At 25.2% G+C, this 25,046-nt stretch overlaps 1 long non-coding RNA gene across 1 annotated transcript; it reads right to left on the reverse strand.

The window, feature by feature from the left end:
* Nucleotides 1-21,310: 21,310 nt before the first annotated feature.
* Nucleotides 21,311-24,724, reverse strand: LOC145835075 (uncharacterized). Its single transcript, XR_014369819.1, has 4 exons — nt 24,636-24,724; nt 24,444-24,521; nt 22,335-22,433; nt 21,311-21,428 (listed from the first exon to the last, which is right to left on the reverse strand). It is a non-coding gene; the product is annotated as an uncharacterized LOC145835075 (long non-coding RNA).
* Between the last annotated feature and the right edge of the window lie 322 nt (nt 24,725-25,046).

The following is a 25,046-nucleotide window of genomic DNA, read 5'->3' on the forward strand; positions in this document are numbered from 1 at the left end:
ACTTAAACAAAAAACAAAATGGTTCTAAATTTCTGCAAGACAAATTTTTGTCTATAAATCACAGTTTAACTGTAGAAGTGTCCTTGCCACAAATCATCAATACTAAAAAGCATACAAAAATTTTTATTCAAGTTGGGTAGTTTTTCAATACATAAATAGAAACATTTTGCAGTTTTATAAAGAACAAGGTTGTTACTCGTTTTTTCAAAATTTTTTTCAGGTTTTTAAAATTTTCTCCAGGATTTTAAAAGTACACATTTCTGTGTCTATTTTTAGTTTAAAGTTAAGTTTAAGGTAAAAAACTGTATCAAGTAGTATAAAATTGTTAAAAACATACTGTAAAGATACTTTAAGTGTGGATTTTTGATAAGAAAAAATTTAATGATGACAAAGTTTTTTATCCAAATTATGATTTTTTTTGTCAAATCAAAATTTTATTACTGAACAAGTTGCAACTGTTCAAAGCTTAAAGTTTTCCAGGTTTCTCTAAAAGTTCTCAAACTCCCTGTTTTTTTGCTTAAATTGTCAAATTTCAGGTTTTTCCAAGTTTTCCAAGGTTTCCTGGTAAAGTGGCAACCCTGAAAAATATTTCATTAATTTATACCTGATAAAGGCTTTACTAATTAAGTAATTTTGTATAGTTAAAGAAGAATTTTCCAATTTCGGTCTGACAAAAGAATTTTTAATTAATTTTTACCACTTGAAGGCTTACGAAAATAAGGAGTTTTGTTAAAATAAACTGACATTATCTAACTTTACTTTTTAATTTTGTCAAATTTCCTGGCTTTTTTTATAATAACCCTTACTTTTTCCTAATTTTTCAGACTTTTGTCATTTATTTTAGTTTTTCCTAAACTTTCCTTATTTTCTGATTTTTCCTGACTTTGTGGCAGCCCTGAATATCTCAAATAAAAACTTTTATCTTTTTTAATAAGTATAAATAACTTGATTTTTGGATTATCGTCATCAATTTAACATTTAAATTTAATTTAACTTTTAAAATTATTTAAACTAAAATCAAGAGTTTTTTAATTTATTGTCATACAATTATTTTACTAAAAACAATAAAGCTAAGACTAACAAATTTAGCTGATAAACTAATAAAAATAGTTTTCATTAACTGCTCATTATTATAAAATTGTAAGACACAACACTCTAAAGTACAAGTATAGAAATCAAATCAATTTAAATAAAAAAACAAACAGTTAGGTATTTAAGTATTAAGCTAACTTTTAATTATTTAATATAGGGGTTATACATCTAAATAACGTAGCTCAATAACTATTTAATTTTTATTAAACCTTATACAAAAAATGATTACAAATATTTTGTAAAAAAAGTAAGTCATTCAAAACTTTTTTAACAAAAAAAGCTTTGTATTAAGTAGACACACAAATTGTTAATGACCTCAAGTGCTAAGTTTTCCAAACCCGTTATAATTTCCGCTTGATTGCACTTACAATACATTCAAATTCGCAATGCTAGCAATACTAATTTTGAACTTGAAATTTCTGCAATCTGATCAGAAACAGTTAATAGATAAAGTGACAGTTTCCAAGCTGAAAACAAGTGGGTATTTCTCTATGAATATCACCTGTTAATCAGCCGCACTTGATTTTTAATATACACCTTATTAAATGCTCGTCAATGGTTGCACCCAAGGTTGCTTGAATATTACAGGATGACTGTTGAGCTACATATCTTACTGTGTTACCATACATTCACAGTGCTCATGGTCATTCAAAACATTCATGTTAACCCGGGTTTTTGAAATTTTTGAAAATATCAGTTTGTAAAATATTTAAACCTTATAAGGATTTTAAAAACTTTAGGATGACTAAGAAAAGCTTCTAAGACACATGAGTTTAGTTGCTAAAAGTGTGGTGTAAGTCTTGAAGGTAGTAGGCTATATTTCTATGAGAAAATTGATAAGTATTCACTCTAGCATGATATGTATACTAAACATTATAAAGTTTTCAGAAAACAAAAGTTTGAAAAATCTGAATAGTGAATAGACATTAATTAAATTTAAACAGTTTTTTCAATTATTTTAAAACTTAATTTCATTTGTAAATCAATACTGTATCTATTTAAATCAAAACAATTATAAACATTTTTATTTATTTTAAAATATTAGTTGTTCAACTAATATTTAAGTGTATATTTTGTAATATTAATAGAAAAATGTGTTATCAATAATTAAACTTCATAATTTCAACTAAAATACAAAAATCAACAAAAATCACAGCTTCGGTTTTATTTTGTGTTATAAATGGTAATAAAAAAATGTTTTGCTTAAGTGTAGTCAGTAACTATTATTTTTGATAAAAAAAATAAGTAACAGTAAACTTTAATGTAATAATTAAATAATTTAAATAACAAAAACTTTTCTTTAAAGAAATAAAGATACTTTAGTATTTAAAATTCTAAAGTGAGATGTTAAAAATTTAGGACTAAGTTGCCGGTGTTTTTTTTGTATATGAAAAACTCTAAACAAAAGTTATTTTATTAGATCTTAAAAATATGTAAGGTAGAAAGAACATCACTTAAAAAAAGAAAATGTATGGTAAAAAGTTTTTTAATTTTAAGGACTTACAAAATATCACAATAAAGCTAAGTTTTAAATGTCTGAGTGTTGAAATTTTGATAGTTTTGTATAAATGAAATTCAAATAAATTTTATAGAAGTCTGTGTAAAAACAAAAAAGTTTTACTTTATAATACTACATTTACTGTTTTTTCAAAGTGAAATATATTAAACAAATTAAAAAGTAAAAACAAAAACTGCTTTTTATACTTAATCTAAACGATTTTTAAAATAAGTTTATGATGAAACTTAATGAGAACTTACGTTTTCAAAAACTATTTATATTTTTATCGTTTATTGTTATAAGTGTTTACCTCATTTAAATTAAATATTTTACTTTTTTTTTTGCTTTTCACAGTTAACTTGACAAAAAATTAGTAAACGAATCTTTACATATACAATAATGAAAATATTGTTGTAGTTGAGCTCAATTTTAAGAATTAAAAAAAATGGTTCTTAATTTTACCAATAGTTTAAACAAATCTTTAGATTAACTATTTATTAATAAAATCAACTTGCTTAAATATTATGTTTATGTGTACCTACCTGTTGACCATGTTTTAAATCAGGGGTCGACAGGCAGTTGGTGCTCGCGGATAACATTTAAAGTTTCCAAAATCTTCGTTGGCCACAGTTTTATTTTTAATGAGACTTGAATAGTATTATGGTTTTAGTGTTGGTCACACCAAGAAAAGTTTTACTTTTATTCACTTATCACTTTCAATGACTTTTAACCGCCTGTTTAATATATTGTTATCTATTGGAATAGAATTTACATTGATTAATATAGTTAATTCTTAATAAAATATGTACTTTCTTACACACTTAATGAGTTAAATTTAATAAATAATTTTAATTATTTTACTTACAACCTAATTCTCTATAAAAACTGAGCTTGAAAAAAATTTAGTCTTTATAATTAATTCTTTTACACGGTTGCTACTTTAAAAGCAAAAATTTCTGAATTGTATTAAAAATTTGTTAAAGTTAAAATAGCTAAAAACTGACTGTTAATCAACCTTAAATACATAACTAAAATATCATTATTATAATAAAGCACAATATGTAAGTAGAAACAAAAATACAATTAGTAAACTACACTACAATCATAGTAACTATTCTGAGAATTCGAAGATTTATTTAAAGTGTTTAGGAAATTTCATCTCAGATAATCTAAGTTTATGAAAAATTTAAAATACAGATTTTACCTAGTCTAAGTTTTTAAAAGTTTAAATTAGTCTGTTTGTTTGGCAACCCTCTTTAAAATAAAGATTACGAAATAAAGAAATATCGAAGTTTATTAACAGTGAATTAACTTATAACTAAAAAAGTAATTATAGTTCAGCTTAAATAGACAATTAATTTTTTAAACATATTTAATAAGTATATAAAAATTTATTACGCTTTTAATGAATTAGAAAAATCTAATTTTTTTGACCATTAAAGCGATTCTTTATCAGAAATAAAAGTATTGCATTTAAAAAGAGCAATTATGAATAATACGACGAGCTATAAGAACTATAATACGTTAGTTTGAAGTTATTGCGAGGTACAAAAAAAGTTGCTTAACACTATTTCAACAACGCTCATTATTATTTTCAATATTTATAGATTGATCACAAAAAGCTATTAAGGCAAGGTATCGAGTAGCAAAAGTAATTAAAAAAAAAGATACCGTTTACAGTTGAACACTTATTTAAACAATTTATTTTGGCGTTAGTAAAATATTTATGTTTATTTCTTCAATATCAACAAGAAGTCGTGTTTAGGAAATGTCTGAATATTATGAGCTGCCATTATATTGAACCCAATAAGGACTTAAATCAATCTGTTAAGATGTGAGAACTGATATAACAGATATTGCTCATTTAAAAATTATTATTTCAGGTGGTTTTACTAATTTTGACAAATCAGAAGAATTTCTAGTTTTAGTTCGAATAAAAAGATACAATGCACCAATACAAAGTTTTTAAAAGTACAATTTTTTGCTTCTATTTTTGGTATAAAATTAAGTTAAAAGTAAACAGAATATGTCTTAAATAATAAAGATAAATTTAAGAGATACTATTAAGCTACCGTAAATGTGTTTTTTAATAAAAAAATTTATATGGTTGATTTTTTGTGTCAAATCGAAATTTTATTACTTTACATTTAATAATTGTTTAAAATTCCGGGGTTTTCGATAATCCTTAAGTTCAAAATTTTTTAAAATTTTTAAAATATAAATTGTCAAATTCAAAGATTTTCCGGAATTTTTCAGCAACACTATTTGTTCACACTTATATGCATGAAATTAATATGAATAGTAATGTAAATTATATTAACTGCAAGACTTAAAATATAAAACATATTTTAATTCAAACCACCACTGTGCATTGAACATAACATACTTCATAAATTTAATTTACCACTTAAAAAAAAAAAGTCAGTCCGAGTGACCAAAACTAGCCTGATATTTTAGCATACAAAAATCAATTCAAGCCAAAAACTTAAAAATGACTGAATTAGCCTGATATTTGAAGTCTTAAAATAGCCATAGTCTGAGTGTGTGGCAATTTTTTTTTGTTTATTTGGTCGAACTTGATTTATTATGATAAAAGAATGTAAAATCTTAATAAATTACCATTTCTCAATCTAGTTTGTATTAAATAGGTAGCTCCGAAAATCAACAACTGTTTATATTATTATGGCACGCATATAAGTTTAGTTATTAGGTCAAAATCATTGGTTTAAAAATCAAAAAGTATACCTAACAAAAATTTCTTTAATTTATGTTATATATACTGTTTTAAATGTGTCTGTACACACCTAGATATTACATGTAGAAACGATAATGTTAGAAGACTATGTATAATTAAATTTTATCACCTTAAGTATTTAATAAAAAATGGCTTAAAATATGAGAATCTTTGCTCATTGGTGTGCATACTAAGTAATTTTAAATGCAAAGAAAATTTCAACAACACCAAATGTGTCAAAACCAAAATAAAAATAATCTTGTTTTTTTATATTATGTTATTTTAATTGTTTTTGTGCACATTAAAATATAACATTTAGTAATAAATATATCTGCAATAGAAACTTAGGTATTAAAAAATTAATAAAAAAAAAAACTGTAAATAAATGACGTATTTGTTTATTACTGTGAATTACTTTTGTACAAAACAGAATATATTTGCATTTATTTTATCTACTAAATAAGTATTTTATAACTATCTCAATAATTTAAAGCACTCTTTCCACTCTTGTTTCAAAAGATAGTTTGCTGTTGTAAGAAGAAAGTTATTTTGAAATTGAGAATAAAAAACTAATGGAATGCTAACCTGTTGTTCTCACATTTTTAAGCTAAACCAGTAAAGTCTTTTAATTCTACCAAAATGATACAGGGACTTAAAACTAAATTAATCATAGAAATTTAAATTAAAGTATATTTTTGCTCAGCGATCCACATTTACATGCTCGCGGACCGCAAAACTTTCTTTCGCGAGCGCGTTCCATTCAAAAAAAAATTCGCGGGGCCCTTTGTGAGCCGCATTTGGCCCGCGGGCCGCAGTTTGCCGACCCCTGTTTCAAATCTATACAATAAATGTAAGAGCAACATCTTGCTGTATTAAACACATACTATTAAATGCGCTATTCATCGATAAAATTAAGGTTGAGATGAATTTGCTTAATTGAAGATTTATATTAGATGACTCCAAGACCTAATTTAAGTCACAACTAAAACATCTCTGATATTTTAGAAACTTAAGTAAATGTCGTAAAGAAGATTAACTAAACGAGTTTAATTACCCTCGGACTTGTTTAACAAATAATTAAGTCTGTTTAACATTTATTGACTTCTTTTTCTAGGACTAAGTAGGAATTATGAAATAAATTCAAGACAGCCAATTGCGGTTTGTTGCATGACATATCTGTTTAGTTTTCCACTTTTTATAACAAATTATTTTATTTCTCTAATGTTTCTTTAAATTCCAGTATCTTAACAAGCTTATGGATTTGTAGAACATTTTGTAAAATTTTATGATGTGACTGGTAATAATCATCTATTAAACAGTAAAAGATTCGTCAACAATAAAACACCGTTTACACCAGACTTACAATGTAGTTTATAGACCGTAATACAAAGTTTATGTATCACAATATTAACAGTTCAAAGGTATACTTTTTAAAATTTACTTTTGTTAAAATTATTTTAGCTACGTAAGTTACAAGAGGATCCAACTTAAAAATAGTTATAACTGCTTACGAGTCCTACTAATTAGAGTTCAAAATATCGTCAAACGATTTAAAAATTGTATAAAAATAAATAATAATTTCTGTTAAAGTAGATGGAAAAAAAATATTAATAATGATTAATTAAGACTATTTTTATTTAATTCTAACAAATGCTAAAACTATATTATATATAACAGAATAAAGTTCTTATGTTTAAAAATAAATATATTAACAATTTTAAAAAACTAGTTTGTTTTCGAACTAAATACCGAACTATAAATAATTAAAACAAAGATGCTTTTACTGATTGGGTTAAAAACAAACGGGTCAGAAATGATCGGGTAAGAATTGATTGGGTTAGAAATGATCAGGTTAGAGATAATGTTGATAGAAATGATCGGGTTGAAAATGATCCGGTTAAAAGTGATCGGGTTAGAAGTGATTGAATTGGAAGTGATCGGGTTATAAATGATAGCGAGTTAGAAATGATCGGTTTTCAATTAAAAGACATAAAGTATATTAATAAAAAACTAAACTACAATTAATCATCACTTGTAAACAGAGTTGATAAAAGTAAACAGTTGTCAAGACTAAAACTTAAAAATATTTTTGTTTGTTTTAGTTTGTAATAACAATCTTGAGTATTTTTAATTAAGTCAACAATTTAAGTATGGCAAATCTATTGAAAAGTACTGACACCAACTATGTTTAATTGTAACATTATTGCTAAGTCGTTATTACTAGCTCTAAATTTTATAAACTAAATGAAGACTTAGAATATATTTTAGTATAAAACATTTGATATAAAAATAAGTTTGCATCGCATACATACACGAAAACTGAAAATTTACTGTTTTATATACAACTGACAGTTTAAACGTTTAAATCAGAAACTTAATTTAACACTGCAATTGGTATTTTATACTAAAATCGGCGGGTTTGTTATAAAAACAAATTCTTTGTTTCTTAGTTTTAATTTTTTATTTTACAACTATGTATAACAATTAACTTTTTATTAATAAAGTTTCTCATAAGTCTGTTTATCTTCTTTTGCTAACTCACATTTAAGTAAGCTTTGTGTTTTACATATAAGTCTATAGATACTAACGGGAACAGGTCACTTTTGCACGAGAAGACACTTTTGCACGGCGATTTTTTTGTGGATCGTCAAAAAAAAACCAAAAAAAAACTATAAAAAAAAACAAAAAATAAAATAAACAGGTAGATATTTAAAAAAGAATTGAAACAAAAGTCACTGACCGAAGATAAGGGTTAGCGGTAACAGTGATAGTAAACAAAAACCGACCAAAGTAAGAATTAAGGTTACAGTGATATAAAAAGAGTTCTAATAAAAAATATTATTTAAAAAAAGTACCGCCCAGGGTGATAGTTAAGGGAAATAGTTATAGCAAAAAAAAACTAGAGCTAGTATTTTTTTTTTAGTTTTCAACCTGTGCAAAAGTCTCTTCGTGCAAAATTAATACTATGTACTAAACTGACGCTTGTGCAAAACAATTGCAGTGCATAATTGTCCCCTCGTGCTAAAATGTCACCTTGTGCAAAAGGTACATCCACCTATATACAAATATATTGTTTATTGAACGACAAAAAAAGCGATCAAAATAGTTGGTGCTAGAATCTGGTATACAGAAAAAACATTTCGGTATACGAGTCGTATACCACTAGGATACAGTTGAACATTTTGTCCAGGACAATCATACTCATATAGTGGAGATAAATTATGAAATATAAATTTTCTTAACAAATAAATAGAAATATTTATTTATCTGCTTTTGAAAATCTATGTGTTCTACCTAAAATCAACAATTTTTTTTAAATTTTGCTTTGTAAAAACTATAGTACTTTCTGTAAAAGCGTAGGTCTGAATGTTGTTACTACTCATTATAGTCAAATCCCAGTTTAATTAATTATTAACTTATATTTACTATATTCTATTTGAGTCTACTCTATATAAATTAGACATGGCAGTTTAAACAGTTTATGTTTTATATAAAATACCACAAAACACTATAGTAACAACACTAACTCAAAAATATAAGATCCTTAAAAAAATTGGACTATATAAACCTTAAACAATTTAAATTAAAACATTTTTTTAAGCTTTAACTAAAATAAGCCATATTTTGTTTAAAGAAAAAAAAAACAATGATATTTGAGTAAAAACTTCACGATACTAAAAAAAGCTCAATACTATTGATCGTAACTCAAATATTTTTAGAAGTCTATACTCATAGTTCAAATGTTAACTTTATTTTCTTTTAATTACTTTTAATAACATATTTTAAATAAAGTTATAGAAGAATCTTTACAGTAAATGTTTCCCTCAGTTACACAAAACACAACTAACAACAATAGTTTTAATTTTAGTTTAGTTTTTATGGAGTTTAATCAGTATTTACCGCCTGACTATCCCTAGTTCTGTTTGGCTCATTAGGTTATGTTAATTTTTTAAAACAGTTCACTTTGGTATACGGTTATTGTTGTCTGGCTCTATTTGAACTTTAATGTTTAATATTTTTCATGTTCAAAAGTTTATTCATTTGTTATTTTTAATTTTTTTCACTCATATTTTTTGATATAGCCAAAAGATATAAATTAAAAACATTTTTTTTTAACTTTAAGAAAAGTCTCAAAACTTACACGTGCTATTAGAATGTAATTAGTTTTTGATCTTAAAAGTCTTTGTGCTTTTAGTTTTTATTCAAAAGCTACGTATCAAAGAAATTTGCATTTAAGTAACGTTTTTTTTTGATAACTTTTATGACTTCGTAATGTATAATAAACTTCATAGTTTATGTTATTTTTTTTTATTGACATATTTTTATGATGTTACATTGTAAAATCTTTAATAAAAGAACTATATATTTATACATAACTATTTTGCACATTACATGTCAGCTGTGGTCTTCAAATATACAGTTTTCTTAAGCGCTTATCAATGCTGCAAATATTCAAGAAGTAGCTATATAATAACCGATTTTCCCATTAAGAATATTGAGTCGAGTGTAAGAGTATTTTTGGAAAACTTCTTTTTTAAAAACTTGCTTTTTAAAACTATCTTTAAGGCTTATTTATTGTTAGTCAACGTTATGCTGACACAAAAGCAGTAATCTTAACTTTTATTTTTAGATTGAACAAAGATTGAATTAAGTGTATTCAAATTGAAAATATTTTCTATTTAAAGACTTTTGTCTTTAGTCAATGTAAAATAAATTATTTAAAAACAAAATTAGTTTTTATTTTTACTTTACGAATTTTAATATGAAATTTGTTAATGTTTACCATTAAGCGTTAAGTAATATATTTTATTTTTTTTTTATGCATTTACCAGTTTTCATTTTTTCTATTTTTTAAAAGCTTAAAAAATTAAAGGATAACGATTAATTATATATATTACTTATTGAATCACTAAGAAACGCTCAAAAAACTTTGCTGGTGCTGGAACCTTTTCCCCAAAAAAAATTTCGATGGTCGAGTCGTACACAACTTAAATACATTTTAACGTTTTGTTGAGGAGAAATTTACTCATATACTGCAGATAAAATATGAAGTATAAAATCACTTAATATACAATATAAAATTAAAAAAGTAGTGATCTGTTGGTTTTAAAAAAGATAAGTTTACTACCTAAAATCAACAATATTTATAAACTTTGCTCTGAAAAAACTATAATACGTGTTGTAAAATTGTAAGATCTGAATGTTGGTCTACTCATCATAGTCAAACGTTACCTTATTTAATTATCACCTTAAAATTACTATATGATGTTTGAGTTTACCCTATATAAATCAGACGTGAGAGTTTCAATATTATTTGTTTTAGATAAAAAGGCACAAAGCACTATACCAACAACTTTATTACAAAAATCTATATCACTAAAAAAAAAACTTAGATTATAGAAAACTTATAAAGATTCAAACTTAAATATAAAATATTTATCAACTTTAACTAAAATGAGCTATAATGTTATCAGAAAACTTTAAAAGAGAGCTATGAAATGCTTAATTCTATTATACCTAACTCAAATAATTGGAGAAATTAAACATACAGCTTAAATATAAACAATTTTTATAGATAATTTCTATAACATACATTAAAATAAACTTATAGAAGGATCATATCAGTAAGTGTTTCTCTTAGGTACACTAGACGCAATAAAAAAAACACAAGTATACATTTTAGTTTTGGTTTTATTGAATTTAGGCAGTTATTACTGCCTCACTGTTATTTAGTTCTAATTGGCTCATTAGGTTATGGTTGAGTTATTTAAGAGTTTAATTCAATTTGTGGTCATTGTTGTCATGCTCTATATATTAATAGTTAAAAAAATAAAGTTCAAGTAAATTCAGCACTTCATTAAAAAATATCTAAAGCAAGTCGAGTATATATATTAATATAACTTATTTGAAGTAGACTATAAGTTTTCATATCTTTTTAAACAATTTAATATGGTTCATTTTGTATTTAAATAACCTATTCGAAAAAGATTAGTATTTGTAGAAAAAACAAGAATCGAACGAAATGTTTTTTTACTTTACATTAGAATTTAAGAAAAATTAAGAAATAGTGCTACAAAATATCTATTATTTTAGTTTTAACTTAACTCCTTAAACCCTTAATATAAAGCTTTATCAATTTATAGCTTGAAAACTCTATTACTTTTTCGAAATTCTACTCTGTACTTAAAATACATGCAAACATTAGGTATTAAAAAAGTTAAGACAATGAATAAAAAAAATGTCTTTTGTTTTTCTATAATAAGTTATATTAATTGTTTTAAAACGATTTCACTGATATTTCAATACTGAAAATAATCTTATGTATTTTGTTGCTTCACATGTTTTTACTGACCATTCATCGTTTTCAAAGTCATATGTTTTGACTTCTCTGTTACTCTGAAAAACAAAAATCTTACTGCCAACTGTAATCACTTCAGAAGGTTTATATAAACCGATTCCAGATGGTTGTTTTATTATAGTAAACTTATTAGTAGTTGAATCAAAAACTTCACTACTATATGTAAATAATCCACCAACAACAAACAATTTGTTTTTTACCGCAACTGATTTGTGACCATCTCTTTTATTGATCATATTTGGCATGTTTTCCCAGGTATCTTCAACATGTTCATAAGCTTCAACAGTGTTTAACATACCATCATGGTCTCCACCAGAAACTACAATTCTTCCTTCAAATACCGAGCAAGCTGAAGACCTTCTTGCGTTGTTCATTATTGAAATTTCCTTCCACTTAAGGCTTTTTGTATTAAACACAAAACAAGTTGCTAACTCGCACCTTTCTATACTAATACCCAATCTGCCGCCCATGATATAAACATTATCCATAAAAGAACAAGCAGAAAAAGAAATACGATCATCTATCATGTTAGTTATATATTCCCAAGTGTTGGTATCTGAGGAGTATTTTCCAACTGACTTTTTCCGTTTTCCGGAATCATCAACGCCACCGAACACATAAATTTCACCTTTGATACAAACTGCTTTAAAATAACATCTGGCTTTTTTCATGCGTGGCAAATTATTTATTTCAGTAAAATTGTTTGCATTAAGTATTTTAAAGTCATTGGAAGCTTTCATTAGGTTAACATTTTCACCTCCACAAACTAATATATTAAAGTTAGTCTTGTGGTAGTACCTGCTTGTACTATAACAAATGGTTGTGTTTGTTTGTTGTTTTTTCTCTAAAATTGCTTCGTTAATGTATCTACATTCATAATAATTTGATGATACTCTGTCTAAAACTTGTTCTAAAGCTTGAACTGATAGAAGCGAAAGACGTACTTCTGACAAAAGTTCATTTGCATACTTTCTACGTTCAGTTATATCATGACACAACCAGCTATCTACTGCATTAAATATTTGCAGTTCTGAGTCAATGTTTAAACCACTGCTTGAAAGTATCTTTTTAACATAGATAAAGTCTAACTCTAAAAAATTGTCGGAATCACCAATTGTTGCAAAACAGAACTCTATAAGGCTCATGGAAACTTTAGGTGACTTTGATAGCTTGAAAATATTAGAAGAGAAATGTGTTACTAAACAATTCTTTATATCAATTTTGGACATCATAGTTTTGTCTAGTTTAATATTTTCAATTTCGTTTAGTAAAATTTTGTGAAGGTTTAATGACGTCACGAGTTTGTTCACTTCCGTAGTAAAGTTTTCTGAAAAGATTAAGATTTTATATATTTTAAAACGTATCATTTTATAATGCAAACATAAAGTTTTTCACTAAGCTCTCTAGCTCTATCAGGCAATGCTCCCTTTCGGTCAATTAATTTTTGTCATCATCGGAAAGAACTAGTAAAAGGGTGATATTTGAATTGGTAATTTTATTATTAGGAGGGTTTCATGTGATAAAAGGGCTATCATGTTTAAACTTTTACCATATATAAAATACTTTTGAAAAACCTTGGTTTAGTTCTAAACTTTTTATAGTGCAACGAACATTTTGTTTTTTATTTAGCAAAAAACTAAGTAAAAATATATCCGGGTTTGAATAATTTTAAACTACGTCCTGTAAGATTTAATAGAATCAGCAATAATTGGAAAACATCGCTTAATTTAGTTTTTGTAAACTTTAGCTAACGTTTTAAGCTTGAAAATTTTCGACAAAAAATATATTTCTAAATTGGTTTTCATATTTTTTTTACATTATAGTTTAGCACAATGTAATCATTAACATTATTCAGAAAATCGCATTAAAGTTAATTTGGTAAGTTTGTCCCCGTCCATGATAGGGTTTTCCGTACAAATTACATTTTTAATAACAAAATTAATATATTATTTTTTTTAATATAAATACGTTTATTAAGCTCACTAGATATTTCACAATATCCTAAAATGAAGAATATTACCCCGTTTGGTTAATTTCAATATCAAGCAACACATACTGGTAAATGGAAGAAAATTAGATACATAGATAAATGATAAAATATTTTATTTTAAACTTGTTACCAAGGGGACGTTTACAAAAGTAAGTTTTGAAAGCCCGATTTACTTTTATACTTACTACTGATGCATTAAACATTATTGATGTAGTTAAAAGTAAAAAAAAAAATCAAATTAATGAATTTATTTTATAATACGAAACAAGTTAGATATAAAACATCTTAGTAAGGTATAAGAAAGATATTTATTTTTAATAAGATCTAAAATACTACTTAATTTACAAAATTTAAGATTGAAAACATTTTAAGATAGAAAAATAGAAAACCTTGCTTCCCGAAGTCTTTGATTTTATCAAACACTTTTCCGTTCAGTTTTTCTAAAATTGCTTTCTTGTTCAACATAACAAATTCAGTGCAGTTTTGGTTGACAGTATTTGTTAGCGACTTGAATGTATTTTGTCTTGCATGTTCATGTCTTGCTGTCTTTCTATTTGGCTCTTTTAAGCAGCCTTTTTCTTCTTTAGCTTCGTTTTGCGTATTTCTTTTAAGTTTTTTTGACATTTTAAAGGTTTTTCAACAATATAAAATCTAAGTTTTGAAAAAATCATATATAAATAAGGTTTAAATTAAATATATCACCGTACAAAAATTTAAGGATAAAGAAATACAAGTGTATAACAAGAATTCCTAAGGGTTTGGTTCATATAAAACATTTATAAGGCTAAAGATGCAAAGAGGGGTTGTGAGTAATTTTTGGGATATAGGCAACAATGAAGCTTAAACTTGAAACTTTCAATATATATTCTGATGTTGTTGGTGAAGAGCAAAAAATATATCTAATTTTTTTATAATTCTAGTTTTTGAAGTAGCCTATTTTGAAGGGGCCATAGCTTTTATTACTTCTATAAAGGAGAGCTTTTGTATAAAAGTTTAGGAATCCTTTATTAAGACTTTTTATTTATTTATTAATGTTTTGATTGCTAGAAAAATAACTAAATGTTTGATGTAAGTATATTATTTTACTGTTATATTATACTTTTAAGAGTTATTTCTTATTTTCAGCACAAATTTATAATGTTTAGATGAAGTCATTAATAAAAAAGTATATTAACAAATAAGTAATTTATTACTTACTACTAAAATTTTTTTAGTTACTAATTAAAGCTTAAGTTGCCAAAGTTTGGTTTTTCACTGTAAATAAAATATATATTATAATTTTTTTTTTGTGAAAAATTAAGTTCGACCACTTAAAACTTCATTTCTAAATCTCATTAAAGTTATTTTCAAAACTAAATAAAAATAAAAATAAAAATAATATGTTTGCTATATATTGACCTTTACAAAAACTTATACAACTTTTGTATAATTCAGGGTTGCCAAATGGTTTTAGCACATTTTCATCAGGTTTTCAAAAGTTTTTTCAAATATTAAATTTTTGGGTCTATTTTCAGTTTAAAACAAAGTTAATAAACTATGTTAAAACATATATAAGAAACTATGTTAAATAGTATAAAAACATTGAAAACATACTGTAAAACTACTTTGAATTTGTTGATGATGACAAAAAACTTAATTTATATGTAAGATTTATTTTGTAAAATTGAAAGTTTACTACTGAACATGTTAAAATTATTAAAAATTCCAGGTTTTTTCAGGATTTTTAGCCTAATTTGTCAAAATTCAAGTTCTTAAATGTTTTTAGGTTTTTGGCATCCCTGATAAATGTTAATTTTATATTTAAAAAGTCAAAATAACTAATTAAAGTTACTCATTGAGAGTCAATGGCAAATTTTACATTTAAGGCTAAGCAAAACCTACTTAAATTTCATAAGTAATCTAACAAAGGTCAATTTGTAAGTTACTGACTTTTTCAATTGATCCTTTAGTTTAAACTACTAGTGCTCTAAATTAGCTTCTTTATGAAAAAAGTATGAAGACAAAGTTTTTTTAATTATTTATTTTTATGGTGAAAACATTTTTTTTCTTTACATGTAATTATTTTTTAATCTTCTTTTTTTTTTCAAAGTTTCTCACATTTCAGGTTCTTCCAGGTTTTTTTAGCCTAAAGTTTTAAAAACCAGGTTTTTCCAATATTCCAGATAACCGTGCTATAATTAGACAAAAGTTCTTACTAAACTAAAAATCAATCTCAAATGAATTTCTAGCATAACTAAATAAATTATGATAATGCAATGGTTTAAAAATAAAAACTTTAGTCTTATTTCAAAATTGTTTAATGTTAATTACTTAATTTTAACTGTAGTTAGTTAATCAAAGAAAACAAATTTACAAAGATAATTTTTTTTTACACAGTAACCTCTCGCTTATTTACGCACATTGTGTCCACAGAAAAAGTGCGTAAAGATATGAGAGATCGTAAAGAAACGAGAGGTACCAAATAAACTCACTAAAATGGCTGTTTTTTAATATTGCTTCTAGTTAAAAGCAGACTGGGCACTTTCCCACTTTGAACAATTTGTTTACTTTTTATATAAATATGAAAATAACAGATAAAACTATACATATATTAAAAAAACGGATTTGAATTTCTTTAAAATAATAATACGAGTAGAAATAATTTTAATATTTTAATAATAAGTAGAAATATTTTTTATCTTTATTTATATGTGACATTTATATTGTATTCTACTTAGCATATTTAATTTATAATTAAGCATTTCTTTACAATTATAAAATGGTGTTTATTAATATATAATGCAAGACTGCTGTATCATTTCTTTGTGTTTTAAACTCTTATTATTTCATTATACTTTCATTATTAAACACAGTCATGTTTATTTCAGAATTTTGATTTAATCTCTTATTTTTAACAAAATTTCTGATATACTGAGGTATAACTAAATGTTTATCAATTAGTCAAGGAACATAAATTTACAAAGTCTAAAGATATAGAGAGGTGTGTTAGCATTCAAAAACATATTTTAAATTAAAAATATACATTAAACCTAATTTGTGCAATATCAAAAAAAATAAAAATTTTATTTTCTGAATTTTATAGAATTCTGAAATGCGTAACTAAACGAGAGTGCGTAACGTCACGAGTGCGTAAAGATCCGAGAGGTTACTGTATATAGATAGTTTAAATTTTAGATTGTATTTATCTTTTAAAATAATAAATTTAGATAATTTTTTTTAAATGTATAAACAAAAATTAAGAGTTATTTTATTATTGTCATACAATTTTTTATCTAAAAACAATAAAGCTAAAACAAAAAAATAACTTATAAACTAGTAAAAATAGTTTTTATTAACTGTTGATTATTATTAAATTATAATTAAACTAAGCACAAGAACGATTTAAAGTAAGTAAATAACAACATTTTTAAGTGCAATTAAAAAGATTGATGCAATGTTAACTAAAGAAATCAAGCAATCAGGTGTTTATACAAAATCTAACTTTATATCATTTTATATACCACTTTCACAAGTAAATAAAATAGCTTAATGACTATTAAACTTATTTCAAGCCTAATACAAAATATTAACAAACACCAATACCTACTTCAGACAAAGTAAGTTATTCAAAACTTTCCTACAAATCAAGCTATGTATGAAGTACCCAAACAAATAATAAATGTCTTCAATTGCAAAATTCTTCAAACACCAGTTATAAGTTCTGGTTGGTTGCACTTAAAAGACATTCAAATTTAACATGTAAGCATTACTAACTTTGAACTTCTTCTTAAAGTTGCAGCAACGTTGCAACGTTGTAACTATCAAATATTACAGAAATTTACCAAAATTTTTACACGCCTCATATAACTATATGGGGTAAATGCAATATAATTGCTAAACTGGATTAAATTTTTTCCCATGAATTCTCACCTGTAAATAAGCGGCACTTGTTTAACGCTGCCGTAGCACTTGATTTCCAGTATGCACCTTGTCAAATGCATGACAATAGTTGCACCAAAGTTTGCTAAAATATCACATATTAACTGTTGAGCTAGATATGATATTGTGTGACGACAAAATCAGGATGCTCAAAGTTTTCATACAAAAAAACTCAAGATTTGTTAAAAAAAAATTATAATTGTTTAAGGAATTGAAAAACACTTTAGGATTACTAAGGATTACTTAGGATTACTCTTTTGACATAAAGACTTTTAAAACTTGTTGTTAAAAGTTTAGTGTTGAGTAAATCTAGTAGTAGTATGTGTAGTTGCTATACTTTTAAAATAAAATCGCCAAACTATCACTTAAGCATAACAATTTTACTAAATATAAATAAAACTTAAGAATACAAAAAATTCAGAGAAACCAATACTGATTTTTAAAAATCTATATGAAAATAAAATTTATTTGTATGTTTTAAAAACTTTACTACAACTATAAAAAATTAAAATATTAATTAAATTTTTGTTTTGATCGAAAATTCTATATAATTTACAAATGTTTAAATAAAGGGTATTTAAACATTAAGATAGAAAACCTTGCTTCTCGAAGTCTTTGACCTTCTCAAACAATTTTCCGTTCAGTTTTTCAAAAGTTGCTTTCTTGTTCAGCATAACAAATTTAGGGCAGTTTTGATTGACAGGGTTTGTTAGGGACTTGAATATATTTTGTATTGCATGTTCAAGTATACTGTTTTTCTTCTTGACTATTTCAAGCTGCTTTTTGCATTTTTAGCTTGTTTTTGCGAATTTATTTTAAGGTTGTTTGACATTTTCGAAATTTAAAATTTTTTAAAGATTCTATAAATTGAAAAAACCATAATTAAGTATATTTATACAAAATATGTTAGCTGTACAAAAATTTAAAGACAAATATAAACAAGTGTTTAACAGAAATTCCTAAAGGTTTAGGTTCTAGAATTTTAGATGGCCATAGATGCAAAGCGGGGTGAGTATTAAAATAGACATAGGTGATCAATATTGCTATAACTTGAAACTTAAGGGTAATTTTTAAAATTTTTCTAGACCTTATTTGAGGTTTTCAAAAACTTAAGGGGGTTTAAGCTTTTAAAGGGGCCACAATTATATATTTACACTTAATATTCTTAAGTTTACGTTGAAGAGCAAAAAAAATTGACTAAGACATAGTTAAGGGTAGTTTTGATACTTTTTACAAATCTAACAGGAAGTTTTCTGAAATTTAGGGAGTTATAATCCGTAAAAGGGGATCCATAATTTGTAACTTATACAAGAAATTCTAGAGTCGATGATGACAAGCATAAAAAATGGTTAGGCGTATACAAGGGTAATAATTGTAAAAGGAGTAATTTTCTAATTTCGTAATATTTTTATTTTGAGGTTTTTTTTTGACTTTAAACAACATATTTCATAACAATAGGATTTACTTTAAACTTGAAAACATATCAATGAAAATATTAATGCATATTAAAAATAAAAATTTTACTAGAATACAACAATACTTTTGTAATAAAAAAATGATCCGGAGTTACAAGTGTTTCTGATGATTACATTTGTTGTTTATAATACGACTATATGTTAACTTGAGTTTGTCTCACGGCACATGTTGATTAACTCTAGACTCTTTCTCTGAAAGAAAAAGTATCTAATTTTTTACCTATGTTTACACAAAAAGAGTTAGCAAAAAAAAGTTTTTAAAAATATAGTTTAAAACGGCATTAAAATTTATTTTAAATATAAACAGATAACAGCTTATCAAGTTTTAAAGTATTTTCATTTCTGTGTTTTTATTATGTGTTTGACCTAAAAATATCATGCTCGACTATTTGTTTTGCTCAATATTCTTAGAAAGTTATACCCACGCCTACTACCACTAGATTCACACCACACTACAATTTTGGCAACAACGTTTATTTTAAAAATTGAGAAAATATTTTTAAATAAACTTAAAGAAAACATGAGTGAAAACTTATCAGAGCAAAGCACTAATTAACAACTGCTGTGAAACAAGCTTAAATTCACATTAAGTTTTAACTGCTTCAGTTTACCTTTGCTTTTCATGTCTGTAAATCTTCCCTTTCTACTTGCTGCTATAAACTGGATGTTTATTCCTATTCTTCATACAATGAAGTTTGGCTTCTTAAGTACTTTCTTGGTATTGTTCATTAACATCTGTGCAGGTAGATTCACACACGCTCCAAGTAAAAGTAGATCCAAACAACTTCAAAATAGTTACTTTAGCAAGAGAAAGTGTATACTGTTCATAAAATGCAGACGAAAGAAGTCTTATTCACTTGGTTCAAGTTCAAGTTAAAACACTCAAGTTAAACTCGTTTTTTCAAAATAAATCTGTCGTACTAACGGTCACATGATCGGTTGCTGTTAGAAAATTTGTTTAAAACACATCTATCATATATAAAAACAGAAGAACGATCTACATAAGTAATGAACTAATAAAGACAAGGGTTTGGCAACGTACAAACGTCTCTAGCCATCGTCCTAACTTAGCTGGATAAAGACTAGTTCATATAAAACAAAGACTGTTTATAACAAATGTACTCTTATTTTAGGGATAAGAAAACTGTGGCCTACGGGAAGTATGCGGTTTGCATGTAAATTCAACTAAAACCTTTTAACAATAATCTCTTTGTGATAATAACTTTTAATGTTATTAAAAGTATTTGTCTAAAAATAAATAGTTACTTGACTCTTTTTTCAAATCATCACATTTTTGATTAACACACCTGTTTTCGCATCTGTGGGCAAATGAGTTTTTACTGTTATGTACGACAAAACTTCTCTGTCATTTATAAGTTTATGCCCACCCATGCACTTGTTACATAAAAATTCAAATTCGTAAAAATATTTAAAAGACTATTTCTCAAAAAATAATATTACTTTTTGAATTTAAAAATGCATATGTAAATTTTAATAAAATCTACAATTAACTTTTTCTTTTTTGCAAAATCTTAAATAATTTTAAAGACATTTCAAATTACTTTGTTTAAGCCATATGTCAAAAAGTATTCAATTTTTTTGCAAAAAAAAAATAGCTTGTAGATATTTTTAGGACCTAGATATATTTTTGACAAATATCCATTACTTTTTTAGTTGTGGTCATTTTAATTGTTTTAGAGTTTGAATAGTCGTGCACCCCCTGCTTTGGTTCCTGTACACGGGTATGCTTAAATACAGCATTTATAACTTATTTACCACATTTCCTTAATAAAAAGAATCACTATTTATTACTTACATGTCCGTCCCATTAAATGCTTTTAGTTGCACAGTGCGTAAAAAAAACTACAACCTTGCTTTATTTTTCCAATATCGAGTCTAAAATTGAAAAGGACTGTATTTTGCAAAGTATATATACGAGTTAAATATATTTTGTTTCAAGTTATATGAAAATTACTTAGGATATTTAGCGATAAAATATTATTTTCTCTTATTACCTGCGAGCGTAAAATAAGAAACTTTAGGACTTTTATCGTCAAATTTATCTGGATAATCTCTTTGTGAATTAGTAAACTTTAAAACTGTTATAAACTGCTAGAGTTAATGAAAATCTAATTACTAAGTTTACTTTCAACCTATTTAAACATTTATACTTTATTTGATAATAAGTCTAATAATAGAATTACCTAGCTATATCAGTGATGTAACAAACAAAAAAATCTTTTATTGAAACAAGCTTGAAAAATTTTATTTACGCAAATTATTACAAAACAAAAAAAGAAAAAATTGAATTTCCAAAGTGAACAGGTTGTTCGTGTGCTGTTCCTTTCATTGTCTTGTAAAATCTGTTTAATTTTTTGAATTAAATAAAAAAATCAAAAACTGTTTGAATCCGTGTCTTAAACTTATCTTAAACAAATCTTAAAGAAGATTTAAAGCTTAGAATTAGTTACACAATAAAAATTTAAAATATTAAGGATTTACTCCTTCAAGAATACCAAAATATTTACCATTTTTTACATTAGTTAAACTTTTTATTTTATAATTTATTGTGAAACAAAATTTCATCTAAGATCAATAACAATTACAAAACAGTTGTAAAAATGCAATTCGATGTGATAAAATTTTCCGTCAAAAAAATTTATTTTAACTAATTTAAAAAACAATTTTAAACTCAGTATTTAAACTATATTCTAACCAGCTATATAGTAGAAGCTATACTATTTAAACTATAACAACATATATGATACTATAAATATAAGCAGAACGTTTTAACTTACGACTAAAACTTGGCATTATAAAGAAAACGATAATTGAATTATAACAGCTATTAAAATATTGTAAGCTACTACTTTGAAAGCATTAATTAAACTTATACAAACTTGAAAATAGCATCAATACATTTTTTATATACTAAATTAAAAACTCAAATAAATAAACTGCTCAATTAATATTTTCAAAACTGTGTATTATAAATATATTTTTCAACTATGACGTAACTAAATGGATGCATGAGTTGAAAATAATTTAATTCTGTTAAGTATATTAAATTTTAACTAAAATTTGATAAAATTTATACGTTTATGCAAAAGACTGTTATGTGTAAGGACTTAATAAAAAAATCACTTTAACTAAAAACAAAAACGACAGTACAATTGAAAACAGATACTATAAAAAAATATCTTTTTATAATAGGTTGATCAATGGTTATTGTTTTGTGTAAACGTTTTAAACTACAGCAATTGACTTACACTAGCAGTATTGAACAACTTTAGGCCAAGAATTTTCCGGACTGGCATTCCCTTTCATCTGTCCTAAAAGGCCGGTCCTGCCATCTTGTGCACCAAAGACTGTAATAAAAATTTAAGTTTCTTTTCAAATAACTTTGATGGTAACAAACACTCAACCAAAACGTAATATACAAACTAAAAGTTATGTCAGCTAATACTAAAACAGAGGTAATTGAGTTTTGATTGTTGGTAAATTCAAGTACAACATAATATTAGAGTTTTGAAAATATCAAAGCAGACTCTTTGGCGTGTGACTTTTACTTTAACATTTTAATTTGAATTTGTTTTAGTTTATCAAAGTTAGTTGTTCACCACCTGATAAGTTTTAATAAAACTTAACAAAATTGTAACTTAATAATTAAACTTAAAGGTTTTGTTTGAGCTAGTAAAAACATATACAACCTTTGAAAATTAAATTAAAGGCTACATAAAAAAATTGAAATGAAAATGAATTAAAATTTTAACATCTAACAGCTGAAATATCCACTAATTTAATGACATGCTTAATAAATTTTGAATACAGTTTGTATATTTTAAAACATTTCTTAATAACTATTTATGATTGATAACTCTTTATTTACAAAACAATAACAGTTAACTACAAAGTTGAAACAAACAAACTATTAATTAGTAGTATAACAACCAAATTTCATTTGGTTAGAAAAAAATTCATTCCAAAACTATCAAGTACACAAGACCTGGATGTCTCACCAATAAACATTAGTTTAGTACTTATACTTATATTAAATGAAAAGAGATTTTACAGACACAATTTGTTTTACTCATTTGTTCTTGCTCAAGTAGATTCATAAGTTTCATTTTTTTAGTACACATTCTAATCTAATAACAATAATATGTATAGGAAGTTCTTTTAACAATAAAAAGTTACTTCAATTTTAGTTTTTGTTATTAAAAAAAAATTTTTGTTGTTTTATATTGGATACAAATAAATAGGAATTTTTAAAAAACAAGTTTCATTTATTCAAGTTTATTCATAGTTCAAAATAAAAGGGTTGCCACTTTTTTTATTGAAAAAATTTCCTAAATGAATGACCATAAACTACAATGAGTCATCCTGAGTTTTTCAAAAACAAATAACAATCAAGTTTTCAAAACTAACAAAATTCAGCTTCTTTACAAAATTGATTATAATAAACAAATTTTGAAACTAAATGTCATTCAAAGATTACAAAACTTCAATCCTGAGATTTTTGAAAATATTCCGATTTAACTTGAGTTAAAAAGAAAATCAAACTAGCCTGTGTCGTTTCAATTTTTTTAATATTCTTAGATATCTTAAATGTGTGGCAACCCTGAAAATGATATATATAAGGACAGAGTGCCCATGGTATAATTCCAGTATAGGTTTATAAATAAAGTTATTTATATTATTATCTACTAAAAAAAATTGACAGGGTTGCCACTCTTTGAACCAAAAAAAAAACTTGAATAACCAAAAACTTTTCTGTGTGACTTAAAACTGATTAGAGTCATCCTGTGTTCTTATCCTTTGAAAAAAAACATAAAATTAAATTTCTTCTACAAAACTGGTTAGAAAATTATAAAATATTGCAACCAAATATTATCAAAATCCATGAAGAAACTGTCCTGAAATTAAAGGAATTATCCTGCATTTTTTATAAGACACGAAAACTGCCCTGAGTGTGCCAGAAATTAAAAAAAAAGAAAATATCTCTACTTAGACAGAAATCTTGGATAACTTCAAAATATCCAGAGTTTCAAGCAACCCTGCATTGATTAGAAATTTAAAGGTGCAATTTATTTTGATGTTTGAAAATTTTTATGATGATAAACTTACTAATAAACCTTTAAAATTAATAAGTAAACATTAAATTTTTAAAATCCCTACTGACAATGTTGTTTTATTTATTAGAAAGGTTTAGAAAAATTTAGACAATAATTTTAATTTATACAATATAGATCTATACATTAGTGTATTTAATCAAAAAAGTAAACAGGCACATGTTAAATTATGTATTTATTTATTTAATGAACACGTATCATTTTATGTATATAAAATAAAACTACACAAATTGAACCTTAACAAACCTTGAGTAATTGAGTCAACTCTTGGCAGATGTGACGAAGCAAGATCCAATATTCATTTAAATACTCCAGATGATGAAGCTGTTGAAAAATAATATTGGTTACAATTAATATGTAAAAAACAAATTGGTAGAGTATATTGATGCATGTCAAAATGTATGTCATGAAAGTAATAAATATGCAACATTAACTAACCATTTGATGGTATGGTTGAGATGTATAGCACCATTTTAGCATGGGAAGTTGGGTTTCATAAACATAGTTTTAGAAAACTTATAAAATCTAAAAACAGTTTATATTTGATATTATTTATGATTATTTTATATTCGAAAATAAAATACTTTTTATAGTTATGTTTTAACTTATATCAGATGTATTTTTTATTATTTAAAGTATTGCCACTGGTTTTTTAAAAGTTTTTTCCAGGTTTTCTGAATTTCCTCTAGGTTTTTTAAACTACAGGTTTTAGGCTCTATATCTAGTTTAAAGTTAAGTTAAGGTTAAAAACTGTATTACAGTAGACTACCGCTTAAGTACGCACTTTTTTTGGTACGCACCCTGCCTTAAGTACGCACTTATCCAGAAAGACAAAATAGAGAATCCAAT

Source organism: Thalia democratica, chromosome 4 (genome assembly GCF_965202585.1).
Source record: "Thalia democratica chromosome 4, ktThaDemo2.hap1.1, whole genome shotgun sequence".
In the NCBI taxonomy this organism is placed as follows: Eukaryota; Metazoa; Chordata; class Thaliacea; order Salpida; family Salpidae; genus Thalia; species Thalia democratica.